Source organism: Phacochoerus africanus, chromosome 11 (genome assembly GCF_016906955.1).
Source record: "Phacochoerus africanus isolate WHEZ1 chromosome 11, ROS_Pafr_v1, whole genome shotgun sequence".
Taxonomy (NCBI): Eukaryota; Metazoa; Chordata; class Mammalia; order Artiodactyla; family Suidae; genus Phacochoerus; species Phacochoerus africanus.
The window spans coordinates 48,360,462-48,374,477 of record NC_062554.1 but is presented as its reverse complement, the minus strand read 5'-3'; the positions used below and the strand labels follow the sequence as shown (position 1 = coordinate 48,374,477).

The window sequence follows — 14,016 nt, the reverse complement described above, 5'->3', positions numbered from 1 at the left end:
TCTATTTCCCTGACAGGGCATTAGGCTTTTAGAAAACTATTCATGTCTCCAGTGAGACAAAGGCTGTCATGGAAAAGCCGGCCTTCCAGACAGAATTAAGGACATTTCTACAGAATCGGGTTAAGTCAGAGATACTCTCTGGCCAATTGGCCATAATCTGGCAACTTTCATGTCCTTTTCCTTTTTAGTTCTTCTCTTGGAACCTCTTTCTTTTATAAAAAAAAAAAAAATTTTGGTTCAATGTTTATACACATTACATTACAGAGAAATCAAAAAGTAACTAGAAGAAGGGAGGTTCCCACCATAGCGCAGCGGAAACGAATCCAACTAGGTTGCAAGTTCTATCCCTGGCCTCGCTCAATGGGTTAAGGATCCCACATTGCTGTGGCTGTGGTGTAGGCCGGCAGCTGTAGCTCCGATTAGACCCCCTAGCCCGGGAACCTACGTATGCCGAAGGTGCAGCCCTAAAAAGACAAAAAAGAAAAAAAAAGTAACTAGAAAAGGAGTTCCCATTGTGGCTCAGCCAGTTAAGAATCTGACACGGTGTCCATGAGGATGCAGGTTTGATCCCTGGCCTCACTTGGTGGGTTAAGGATCCGGCATTGCCACAAGCTGTGGTGTTGGTCACAGATGCGTCTTGGATCCATGTTGCTATGGCTGTTAGCATAGGCCAGCAGCTGCAGCTCTGATTCAACCCCTGGCCCTAGCCTGGGAACTTCCATATGCCATGAGTATGGCTTCAAAAATTAAATTAAATGTAAAAGTAACTAGGAGAAAAAAAAGAAAAAAAAATAGTAAAAACCTGAATTACACATTCCTTTACCAGGTGTTTATTGAAGGCTCACTACCTGCCAGACTGATATTATAGTTATATCAGTTACTCTAACAAAACACTTCAAAACTTAGTTGCTTCTATAAGTGCTTAATTTAGTTGCTAAATTTCATGGGTCAAGAATTCAGGAATGACTCATCTCAATGCACTCATGGTTTGCTGGGCTGGGGGGCTGGTGGGCTGGAGGGGTGACTTCCAAGATGGCGGCTTCATGCACTTGTCTAGAACCTCAGTGCTCCTTGACCATTATTCTCTGTCTCTCTCCCCCTTCTGCCCTCCCCACACACAATGGTCCCATTCTCTGGGGCGTCTCCAGTTAGTTTGTATTTCTCACGGTGTGGTTGTCCCGAAGCAGTCATATTCCTCAGATGATGACTAACTTCCCATAGCAAGTGTTCTACAAGCCTGAGTGAAAGCCCTCAGAATCCCTGAGCATCATGCTGCCACACTCTGTAGGTCCAAGTGAGTCATGAAGGCCAACCCAGATCCAAGGGGAGGGAAGGACTAGACTCCACCTCTCCTTGGGCTGTGGCATGAAGACAGAGGGAGGAAAAGACTTGATGGCATCAAGCGAGGCTACCACACACAGTACTGTAAGAACCTAGAAATGGTCTCTGTGCTGACAGAAAGAACAGACGACACAAACAGGTAAACAGGTCACCCCAGGGACATGAGAGGTATGCTGTGGAAGAGGAGCCCATGGAAGGAGCACTCCACCCCACCTTGAAAGGTCAAGAAAGGGTTTCTGTGAGCAGAGACTATTGGACACGGGACCTGGGTCCAACTTGAGGTGCTTGTGTGGACGGGAGGGCAGGAGAGTCAGTGCTCTAAAAGTGGGGAGCAATATTCTAGAAGGCCCAGGAGAAAAGAGAGAGAGAAAGTGCATTTGCATCCAAAACACTGAAATAACTCTGATATCTCAGAACAGTAGGGTGAAGGCGTATGAATGTGGAAAGATGACATTGAAGAGAATAGAGAACCTCAATCCCCACTCTTTCCCACATAAAGGCAGATATGCTTTAAAAAAACATTGTGTGTCCCAAAATGGATTCATGCCATTCATAAGGTTTTGTGGTTCACATTTCATCACTTTATGTTGTTAACATCTTTTACTTCCTCATAAATACACTTATCTAAAATGTCGCTTTAAATAAATGTGTAGTATTCATCTATTGGCTCTACATTGCTTTTTTAACCAATCTGTTATTACAGGTTAAAGTATTTCCCGTTTCTTTTTACATTTATCCTCATTGTTAAACCTTAAAGTTTTTAGAATGTAGTTGATTTAAAATGTTGTGTCAATTTCTGCTATACAGCAAGGTGACCCAGTCATGTATATACCATCTTCCATCATGTTCTTTCCCAAGAAATTTTCTATAGTTCCCTGTGCTGTACAGTAGGACCTCATTGCTTATCCATTCTAAATGTAACAGTTTTCAACTACTAATATCAAACTCCCCATCTATCCCACTGATAACTTCTTAGATACAGAATTTCTGGTTCAACCTCCATAAATACATTTTTAAGGTGTCTGATACCTAGTGCCAACTCATTTTCCACAAATTTTTATTCATTTTAAAGCCCCATCAGAAATGTGAGAGTACCTTCTTCCCTATATGCTTTCCATCAGTGGGAAATATCATTTTGTTTCTATTTCTTAGCAATTTGATAAATTTTGATTTACATTTCTGTAATTACTGGGGAAATGGAACTTTTAGTATGCTGGTAGTTCTTTTGTTTTTTGTGGGCTTCTGAAGATAATAAACTTATCAAAAAATAGATAAGTGGCTAGCTTTCGAACTTTAAAATGTTACGAAAATGTAAAAGGCAAAATTGAATCTGCTAGTAAATTTAAACCGGAGTTTGACCATACCTCTGTCTCCCTTTCTTTCCTCTTAAGTGCTTCTGTGTTGCCTCTGTTCTGAAACAGTCCCAGTGACTTGGTACAGAAAGAGGAGAGAGAGCCAAGGGCTGTGACACAGACTAAGTTCAATTCCAGTTAAATAGGTGGAGTGGGTGAGTGGGGGGCCCTTATTTCATTCACAATAACTCATTGGCTCTCTCTTTTAAAGCATTTAATGATCCTGTGAGCTTAATGACTGTTGCAATTAAAGTCGCCCTGCTTAAGCATTGTGAATTACATTATGCTTGTTAGACGCTGCCTTTGATAAAACATAATAGCAAGTCATCTCTTTTACATCATAACTCATTTTAAACATTACTTTTCCATATCTGTCCTTGCCCAGTTGATTTATTACCTGGTACTCCCAAGAAGTGTAATAAAACGAAAGTTAGGATCTGAGTAAGTCCTGTAGTGTCTGGATAAGGAGGCAGCCCAGGGGGAGATGGCCTTCTGATTCGTTAACCTAAAAAAATGGAGATGAGGGTGGCAATCAGGAATTAAAGTAGACAAGTTATACAAGAAGAAAATATTAGCTTTTCACGGGCTCTTTGTCCTTCCTCCTTTTGGGTGGAAAATCAACAAAACCCAAGTCTCCACTTGAACTTGAGGGATTTATTATCCAGTTTAACCAAGGGAGTGGATCAGAGAGCCAGGACTGGGGACAGGAGCTGGGAAATGTTGCAGGTCTGCTTTTGTCTAGTTTACCAAGGAAAATGTTCATGTAGACATTTAAAATCAAAAATGAAAGTAATGTGGTGACATTGACCCATGTTGATTATTTGAGGCAAAGGAAAAAAAAAAAAACCAAAATCTCAGAATCATCATGATGTCGTTTTTAGGTACCCTAATCATAGGAATTGTTCTCATTCTCTTCTTCATTTTGCTCCAGGAAACCAAGACCCAGCCCCCTGGTTATTCAGTTGAAATATTTTCCTGGAGACAAGCCAACAAATGCCTAATGCTATTTAAATGTGAATCCATTAACCTTCAATTCAAAATCTTCTTCCTTACCTGTAACACTCACAGAGGACCCATTTGGAGTTGGTAAGGTATTAGTTGTACTAGAGAAAACAAAGCTCAATAATTTACTGTGATTTCACCCTGATTTGTTTCAAAGGACAAGAGTTAGAGATGGGAAAATGTCTTTTGGGGTATACCATCAAGTTCCTGGGGACCAGTGGAGTATCCTCCCTGGTATATTGTTTAGGTGCTTCCTTATCAAATCCAACTGGCTCCTCCGTGATCTCCCCATAAATAGTAGACTAAAAGGTGCTCTGTTTCACACATGCAGCCCCAAAGTCTTGAGTGAACAGATATAAAGAAGAGTTCACAAATTCTGTGCAACACCCTCTGCTAACAAAATTACTTTTCGATACACAGAGTTGTTTAAGTAGAAAATGAGGTACACCAGAAACAAATCCTTGTATTAGAGACTCATTTCTGGCACCATGCTGCTATCTCTCCTTAGAATTATTTCAGTGGACTCCAATCTCTTCACCTATGGAAAGAAAGGTTTGACTACAATATTTCTTTGAGCTCTTAATGCTGGATCCCACACTGCCGTTCTGATCAGTTCTGATGGGTTTGTGATACAAATTTAGCAATTTTTCAAGATATTCTTCCATGAAGATGCTCATTCTGAAAGTATTTGTCCTTTTACTACCTTAAAGAAAGAGAAAATAATGATGTAAAAGCTTTAGAAGAAAGTTAAATGATAATGTGTCTGTATACACACATGCACTCATACGCACACACACACACACACACCCTTTTAATTTTAGTTTTGTGTGTCTAATTTACCTGGGGGTGGGGGGAAACACTGATAATATACTTAACACAATGGACCTAGATTTCTTTTTCCATTTTTTAATGTATGTTTTTCTTCTTCAATTTTAATATATTTCTTTACATACTGTGGTCTACAGAAGACCGTTTCCTTCCTAAATTGCTAGGAAGACAGCTTAGATATGTCAGTTGCCTAAATTCTATTGTTTCTTGGAAAATAGTAACAATGACAACAACAATAGCTTGCACCTGTATAACACTTTGTGGCTTGTATTAAAGTAAACGTCATGGCCAAAAGACATATGAAAAGATGCTCAACATTGCTAACTATTAGAGAAATGCAAATCAAAATTACAATGCAATATCACCTCACACCAGTCAGAAAGGCCATCACCAAAAAGTCTGCAAATAATAAATGCTGGAGAGGGTGTGGAGAAAAGGGAACCCTCCTACACTGTTGGTGGGAATGTAAATTGGTGCAGCCACTGTGGAGAATAGTATGGAAATTCCTTAAGAAACTAAATATAGGAGTTCACATTGTGGCTCAGCAGTAAAGAACTTGCTAGTGTCCATGAGGATGTGGGTTCGATCCCTGGCCCCCACTCAGTGGGTTAAGGATCTGGCATTGCCATGAGCTGTGGTATAGGTCACAGACATGGCTTGGATCTGGTGTTTCTGTGGCTCTGGCGTGGGATTGCAGCAGCAGGTCCAATTCGACCCCTAGTCTGGGAACTCCCATGTGCCACAGGTATGGCCCCAAAAAGCAAAACAAAAACAAAAACAAAACAAACTAAATACAGAGCTACCGTATGATCCAGCAATCCCACTGCCAGGCATCTATTCAGATAAAACCATAATTCGAAAAGATACATGCACCCCAATGTTCACGGTAGCATTTAGTTACAATAGCCAAGACATGGAAGCAATCTAAATGTCTTGTCTTCTATCAACAGAGGAATGGATAAAGGAGATGTAATGTATTTTTTTCAATGAAATATTACTCAGCCATTAAAAAGAATGAAACAATGCCATTTGTAGCAACATGGATGGAACTAGAGAGTATTATTCTAAGTGATATAAGCAAGACAGAGAAAGATAAACATTATATGATATCATTTATACGTAAAATCTTAAAAAAATAAATAAAACAAATGAACTTGTATACAAAATAGAAATAGATCCCCAGACATAGAAAACACACTTACAGTTACCAAAGGGGAAAGAAGGTAGAGAGATAAATTAGGAGTCTGGAATTAATATATACACACTACTATATATAAAATAGGTAACCAACAAGGACCAACTGTATAGCACAGGCAATTATACTCAATATTTTATAATAACCTACAAGGGAAAAGTATCTGAAAAAAATAGATATATGTGTGTATATAACTGAATCACTTTTCCATATACCTGAAACTAACACAGTGTTGTAAATCAGATATACTTTAATAAAAATAAATTTAAAAAATAAAGTTGATGTCATTTTCATTAGGATTGTACTCGCACTGGATCACTCATTCAGAATAGAGCACCTACAATTTCACACCCTCAAAAAACCCCTAGAAATAAATTATTAACATTAAATAAGTATCATATATTAAAATGAGGTTGGTCCCTAAATACTTTATTAAAAAGTAAAATCAGCCAAATAGTTTGTTATAAAATATAAAGTGAATATAATGAAATGGGCACTCTAATAGCCATTCATGAAAATGTATCTTATTAGTACAATCATTCTGGAAGTAATTTTGAGAAAATGTGCCCAGGGCCTTAAAAATATTTGTACCTGGAGTTCCCATCACGGCTCAGCAGAAACAAATCTGACTAGTATCCATCAGGATGCGGGTTGATCCCTGGCCTTGCTCAGCGGATTAAGGATCCGAAATTGCCCTGAGCTGTGGTGTAGATCACAGATGCGGCTCAGATCTGGCGTTGCTGTGGCTGTGGTATAGGCCAGCGGCTGTAGCTCTGATTTGACCCCTAGCCTGGAAACCTCCATATGCCGCAGGTATAAAAAGCAAAAAGAAAAAATTTGTACCTTAGCGATTCCTCTTTTATTTTATTTATTTATTTATTTGTTGTCTTTTTGCCATTTCTTGGGCCACTCCCTCGGCATACGGAGGTTCCCAGACTAGGGGTCTAATTGGAGCTGTAGCTGCCGGCCTACACCAGAGCCACAGCAATGCAGGATCTGAGCCATGTCTGCGACCTACACCATAGCTCACAGCAACGCCGGATCCTTAACCCACTGAGCAAGGGCAGGGATCGAACCCACAACCTTATGGTTCCTAGTCAGATTCGTTAACCACTGAGCCACGACGGGAACTCCTCCTTTTTTATTAATATTAATATCCTAAGGAAAAAATCTAAAATGCAAATTATTTTTTAAATAAAGATCTTCATGTATGAATCATCCATAATAAAAGAAGATTTGGATCCAATCTAAATCACCAGTATAAGGTAATAGTTTAGTAAATTATGATGTATCCAAATGATGAAACATTATGTAGTCACAAAAAATATATATTTTGTCAGAATTTTTTTTCTTTTTAGCCATGCCCGCAGCATGTAGTAGTTCCTGGGTTAAGATCAAACCTGTACCACAGCAGTGATCTGAGCCACTGCAATGACAACACCAGATCCTTAACCTGCTGCACCACAGTAGAACTCCTACTTCGTCACAATTTTTAATAACATGAAAAATGCCTCTATGTTCCATTAAGTGAAAAATACCATAAAATTGGATGTTAAATTTTAATCTCAAAAATTAAATACCCAATAAAAATAGAACAGGTATCTCAATATTTTATCACCATCATCATCATTATTTTCTTCTTTAAATTCTCTGCAGTTTCCAAATTTTCCATGTTGAGCATCTGCTACTTTGAATATCAGAAACAAAATACCTACAGTAATAAAATTAAAAAAAAAAACTAAAATTAAAACCAGCTTGTATTATGAGACCTTGAGTAGCCAAAATGCTCAGAGGGATGAAATGTTTCCATGGATTTAATGTTGCGACAAGCTACAGGTTAATTAGGAACCATTTCTGAATCTCTTTGCTGAAAATCAAGTAATCAGCCAACAATTATTTTCCAAATACATACTACATACTTCCTTCAGGGCTCTGCGGCTATTCTTGTCCAGCTTAGCCCAGGCACCTTGCAGAGATTCCAAACCACTACCATTCAGTGAGTGTGAACATGAGTCAGGCAGCTTCTGTGCCAGGCAATGGAGAAACCAAACGAAATGCACCATGAACCCTGCCTGGCAGAACTACAATTCTAGAAGAAAAGGGTGATGAAAATTCTCTCAAATACAGATGCAAACATTTTTAAAAGGGGAATGAATTTCTGAAGAATAATTGCTGAAGTAATTTCCCCTGGAGAGCTCAAGAAATGACTTCACAGAACAAGGGAAAAGGGAGCCTTGCAGAATGGGCTGGATTACAACAGAAAATAAGAGAGCCCCCGCCCCTTCCCAGGCTGAAGCACTAAGATGGACTAAAGAACAGAGGCAGAAAGGAAACCAAGACATGTGTGGGCTTAAGAAGAGGTCCTCCAAGCAAGAGCGAGGGGGCTCTTGGGGAATGGTGGGGCATGGTTTCTCAAGGGCATGTACTTCACTTTCTAAATCAGTAACTCAGGGACACAGCTGAGTCTTTTCTCAATTATTGTCAATATTCTGGGGCCTCAACTGTCCTTGGGAACATTAAATGCCACACTACACTTCCATAAATGTGCATGTCAAAGGCATAAGATACTGCTGTAAATAATAACTGTGATCCCTTAGCTTTGCATAGCACCTTTCCATTCACAAAGTCTTTCCCTGTGGTTTATCGCATTTGCTCTTCACGCCCACCCTAGGAGACAAGCATTATCATCACCACTTTACTGATAAGGAAACCCACTCAAAGAGACCTGGTGAGTCATCCCTGGTGACACCAGGAGTAAGTGACAGTTGGGTGGTTGCAAACCTTCCACCTCCATCGCTTTGCTTTCTCTACTGCAGCTGCCTTTGAACCAGAGACACACCCTAGAAGTCCAGTTCCCTTGTACCTCGTTCCGAATTTCATTTTAATCATTGTCATCATCTTCTTTCTTCTTGGATTATAGAGTACAGAGGGTTCTGTTTAGACTGAGTTTGGATTCTTCAAAGCAATTCTCTACTTTCAAAGTGCTTTCACACTTCATTTATCCTCACAACTTTTCAGGTAATTCAGACAAATTGAAAACTTTAGTCTAAATACACTAAAGACAGAATGGGAGGCAGAGGGGGTAGTCGATGGGGAGGGAGAGGAGATGGAGGAAGGAAGGAGAGCAGCTAATCTGCTCAACTTTTTGATTCACTTTCTGCTGTACAGACTTGGGCAGAGAAAGGCCTTCCCTCCACTGAGGATGTTAAAAAGTGCTTGTACTTTTGTCCTTCCCAGGTTGACAGACCCCTGGAAATATAAAAGGTATAAAAGCCCTCTTTACGAGTTCCATTTTTGTTGCACCACTTTTATTACTGAAGCCTTTTTCAACATTTGGCTCCATAAGAAAAACAGTTCTGTCATATGGTTTCAAGTAATCCTCACACTTCTAAAATCGAATATGGCTGCCAACTAATATCGCAAGAGCTAAATAGATGACATCTGGAAAGGAGGATTTTAAAGCCCACTGTTTCATTACCCCCACCTGTGTCTTTCTAGGCAGCAAAGGGATTCTCTGGAACTTACTTTGGAGGCAAATATCAGGGGAGAGTACATAGTAAAAATCAGATTTCTCATCTATCTGTGTTATCCTGATTTACCAAATGCATTTTCAACAGAGAGGGTGAAGCAGAAGGTCGCCTCTGAAGCCAGTGAGCTCAGGATGTCTTTACAGCCAATCATCTCCCCCAAATACAGATCCTATTGCTTAAAGCCTCAGCCTGGCTGCAGAATTGAGCTAGGATTGGATGAACAGATAAATCAACAATACTTACTGAGTATCTCCGATGTTCCTGCTCTGTGGAAATCATGGTTCCGTGTAACTTTGGGAAAGCCATTTACTATTTCCTTCTCCAAGCCTCCCCATCTGAGAAATCAGGATACTAATAATACCAGCTCTTCCAAATGGATGGAATTATTGTAATGCCCATATAAGGTAAGGTACGTGAAAGGGATTTACGAACTCAGAAGTGCCAGAGACATGTGAAGTCACATGATTATCCATTTCAGCATGGGGTCCGATCCTCACTCACAAGGAGCTTGCAACCAATTTGGAAGAACGATGCATAAACATCGCAAATATAAGTAAAGCATAAGGATTAAATTATAGAAAAGACAACATGACAAGTGGTTTGGCAAGATAACATGTAATTATCTGCAAGTGAGAGGTGCCGACGTTGAGATTTATGAAGTTAACACAGGTAACAATCTCAGCCAGCTGGAGTGATGCGGACAGGCTTTGTGGTTAGAAGCAACTCTGGATCTGACCTTGGCGGAGGAGAAGCAGGAAGGTTGGCTGAGACCTACCCTGGATAATATCCTGGCGGTGAACCTGAGCTCCTTCCCCAGATCCAGGTGAGACGGAATTCACAGACCACTCCTACAAGCAGTCTACTCTCTGAGGGCAACCAAGGTAAGGCTCCACTGTAATCAAGACCAGACTGGTCTTTAAAAGAAGCCCCCAAGTGTTACCGTAGAGATCCAACTTGGAATTGCTGGGCTACCCCATAACCAAAAACCACCCAGACCCTCTAACTCCTCTTCACTACACCCTTCCCATTCACATGTACCTCCTCTTGTTAAACGGCAGGGTGCATCACAGGAAGGGAATATAGTCACCCGGCATTGTCTTCCCTACCTGAGGCAACCACAGCATGTGCCTCCGTGGTTAGCAAACCATACTCCACATGGGAAACACAGAAGCAGAGAGAGAGAGAAAGAGAGAAAACGAACCATGTGTCTCCTCTCAAAACCACTTAGCCATGGCTGTATTTAGAAAGGACTTTTCATTTATGAGGCTGTCCTGGGTCACAGGCACAAAAGTGCAGAGGCTGTGAAGTGTCTCCAAGTTGCTGAGGTCAAGGTGCTAATGTGACCAAGTTCAGAGGCTCAATCTCCTGCTCACTTATTTCACAGACCCAAAAGCAATTAACTGTCACCATTTGCTGGGCACCATCAGTAGAATCCCATCCAATCCTCTCACTGGTGCAAAGGGCAGGTCATGACATAGTTCAGAACAAGGGGCAAGTGGCTTCATCCAACACATGGCCATGCCTAGATGCCTAGAAAGCAAGCCGGAGCCCAAGGCACAATCCAGTCCCTTCTTCCTCCCTCCCTGATGCTTTTCACCCTGATCTAGTCACTGTCACACAATACGTCAAGGACGTGTCCAGTGTACGGCTTCACTCAAGCGCTCCCTCTCCCTCCTACCCTTTCGGCCTCCCATCTCCCTTGTGTAGAGCACTGATTCCGACCCACGCCTTTGTTCAGGATGCACATTTTCATTCCTGCCTTCTCTGCAGGACTGTCCTGTTGCCCCACCTGCATGGTGTCCCCCCATCTGAACTCTTTGACATGCTCACAATGCCTTTCATCCTGGCCCTGGGACTGCTCCCTCGAGTTTGGCACAGTATTTTACCCAGCAAGCTCTTTTTTAATGTTGGGTTAAGGAATGCATTTTGATTACAAATGTTAGGAGTAGGGGGTGCCTAGAAAATAGGGAGGGCTCTGGGCTTATCTGTTGGGGGTGTAAATGCCTTACTGCCCCAAACAGCACATCAGTAGCAGCATCAATAATAGTAGTAGTAACAGTGGGAGGCAGAAGAGTAACAGTGTGTTAGCCCTTCATTTCTTGTTTACTTTTTTTTTTTTTTTAACGGCCACATCTCCGACATATGGAAGTTCCCAGGCTAGAGGTCGAATCAGAGCTGCAACTGCCAGCCACAGCCACAGCCACAGCCACAGCCACAGCCATAGCCACCCTGGATCCAAGCCTCATCTGCAACCTATGCCTCAGCTTGGGGCAACCCAGATCCTAAACCCACTGATCAAGGCCAAGGATCGAACCCTCATCCTCATGGATACCAGTCAGGTTCTTAACCCATTGAGCTGCGATGGAAACTCTAGCCCTTGGTTTCTGAATAACATTGGACAGGAGAAAAACATCTGGCTCTAGCAGTATGGGGAGGGAGAACTATACATTTTAGGCCCTTTTCTAAGAAATTTGAGTAAACAAACTGGATGAGGAAACATAGATCTTGGAGATATAAAAATGAGAGAATCATTTCCTCACATATCTTTTTTCCTCTTCTCCAAAACCCAATCGGTCACAGGTCTTGCGGCTTCTCCCTCTAAAATGTCCCCCCACGTCCCTCCCCACTTTTAGAGCATCAAACCCTTACTCTCCCTCCTCTGGACTATGCCAGAAATTCTTGTCTTGTCTCCACCCCACTCCCAACTTTTCCCCTTGATGAATACATCATTTCAAGGCTGACAATGACTTTATGACTCTCCTGTCTGAGCATGTCACTTCTGAGCTTCTAAGCCATGAAGGCCTCCCCACCCCAGTCCCTTGAGGGGCATGGCTGTACTCCTCAGCATGGCGTCCAAATGTGACCCCCTGTCCAGGTTTATTTCTCTCCATGGCCCCTCACATCCTGCTCTCTAGACACACCAACCCGGTCACCAAGCCCCAAACGTGGGCTAGTTTTTACATCCCCTCGTCTTTGGTTTTGGCACTTTCTCTTCTTTGCTACCTTCCTCAGCCAACACCCACCCATCCCATGGACCAGCTTAAAAGTTCCTTCTTCTGGGATGCTCCTCCAACCACGGCTCTGTCCCGCTGCAGCCTGAACCCCTCCTCAGCTTCCTCACAGAGGACTGTCACAGTGGTCTCCGCTCATGACAAGACAGTCTCACTAGACCAAATTCCTGCCATGGTGGGGGCTGAGTCTTATTTCTTTCCACATCCTGACTGCCTGGTACACAGGGGGAGCTCAATGCAATGTTTGTTATGTATAGAATGAGTTAACCCAGGTGAGCTGTCCACTCCCATCAAATCCATACCCTGCTCTGCTCTGTCTCTGCACTGTGTTTCTTTGCCTTCCCCATATTTCACCCTGATGCGTTCATCAGGAATGAAAAATAAATGAAGTTAGAGAGTAGGGATGAACAGAGCATCCCAGGTCATTAGCAATCTTTTTTTTTTTTTTTTTTGCAATCCAGCAAAGCATTTCTAGATCCAACCTGTGTGTCCTGACTTCTTGTTCTTTTTCCTCTTCTCCAGTTACATCCCAGACCTCATCAGTTCTCCCTCTAAAATGTCTCCCACATGTTACACCCCTCTCAAGCCCTAGCCATATCTTATCTGGGACAAACCAGGAAAATTCTCTCGACCTGAAACTCCTGGAAATGTTTTCTGATTCATAGTCTTCCCTCGTTTTGGGAACAGTACCTAGAATACTTCCTTGGCTCTTAGGTCTCCTCTAATATCCCCATAGTAGTTTCAAGGCAACAGGATAAGAGAGGGACACAGATCATGTGCTCTCAGACACAGAGCTTGAAGTTGCACCTTGTCTGCTCATTCACTGTGTGACTTTGATCAACATGCTTTCCCTTTCTGGGTCTCAGTTTCCTCTTCGAGAGTCAACTTGAAAAACAAAAGAGCCTCCCAACTAAGTAAACTTTGAGCAGCTCTTCTGGCGCTCTCTGAGGAACTTTCTAGCTCTAACACTCAAAGCCCAAGTTCTATCCTCACTTCGCTGCTTGCTTGCTTGCTTTTCCCTCCCCCGCCTCCACACAGGCCAGTACCAAGCCTCACCAAAGCCTCAAACATTTTATGAGAATGTATTTCCATTATTACCTTTGTGTCAAGACCTCCTACCAGAAATAGGAAGGGTGACTATAAAAGCCCTATTTCCTTTCCATTGTGTTCTCCCCTCCCCTCTCTAGTGAAAATGGCCTATTTGGAGAAGCCACAATGCTTTTGAATGGAATTCACCAAAGTAATATACACAAGGTTTTAATTTACAGTTTGGGGTCTCCAGGCCCCTGCATATGAGTTCTATAAATGAGACGTGTTGCTACAATAAGTCCCATTGGGAGAGGCTGGACTTAGAATGAGAACAGCTGTAGAGCTATAATCCAACAAAGTCAGCTTCTGAATCAGATATGAGTTATTGGTTCAGTCACAAAGCTATGGATACGCTTTCCCCCACAGGCACTCACATATGGCCTTTGGCAGAAATGAAAATATCTTTCCCCTCCATTGCTGGGTTTGGTTCATAATGAACCTTTATACTCAATACTTTCTTATGCCTTAACTTCCTTTCTCTTTGTTCTCATTCTAATTTCCTCTAAGGCCTCCAACCACCACCATCACAAGGTGAGGCTAACAGCTCGTGTGAACCATTGCAAGCGAAGGGTAGCCAAGGCAGCTGAGAGTTGTTCTCAGTGTGGATTGTGCACCGGGAACACATGAGGATCCTTCAAAAATCCCTGTCCCCACACGGCACCTCAGGC

General features: G+C 42.0%; 1 long non-coding RNA gene across 1 annotated transcript in view; it reads right to left on the bottom strand.

Moving 5' to 3' along the window:
• Positions 1 to 9,603, bottom strand: part of LOC125111188 (uncharacterized) — a 219,506-nt gene extending 209,903 nt beyond the window's left edge. Inside the window, exons 1-2 of the long non-coding RNA XR_007130840.1 lie at positions 9,492 to 9,603; positions 3,091 to 3,198 (exon numbers count right to left, since the gene is read on the bottom strand). This is a non-coding gene — a long non-coding RNA (uncharacterized LOC125111188). The remainder of the gene's footprint in view (positions 1 to 3,090; positions 3,199 to 9,491) is intronic.
• Positions 9,604 to 14,016: the final 4,413 nt, after the last annotated feature.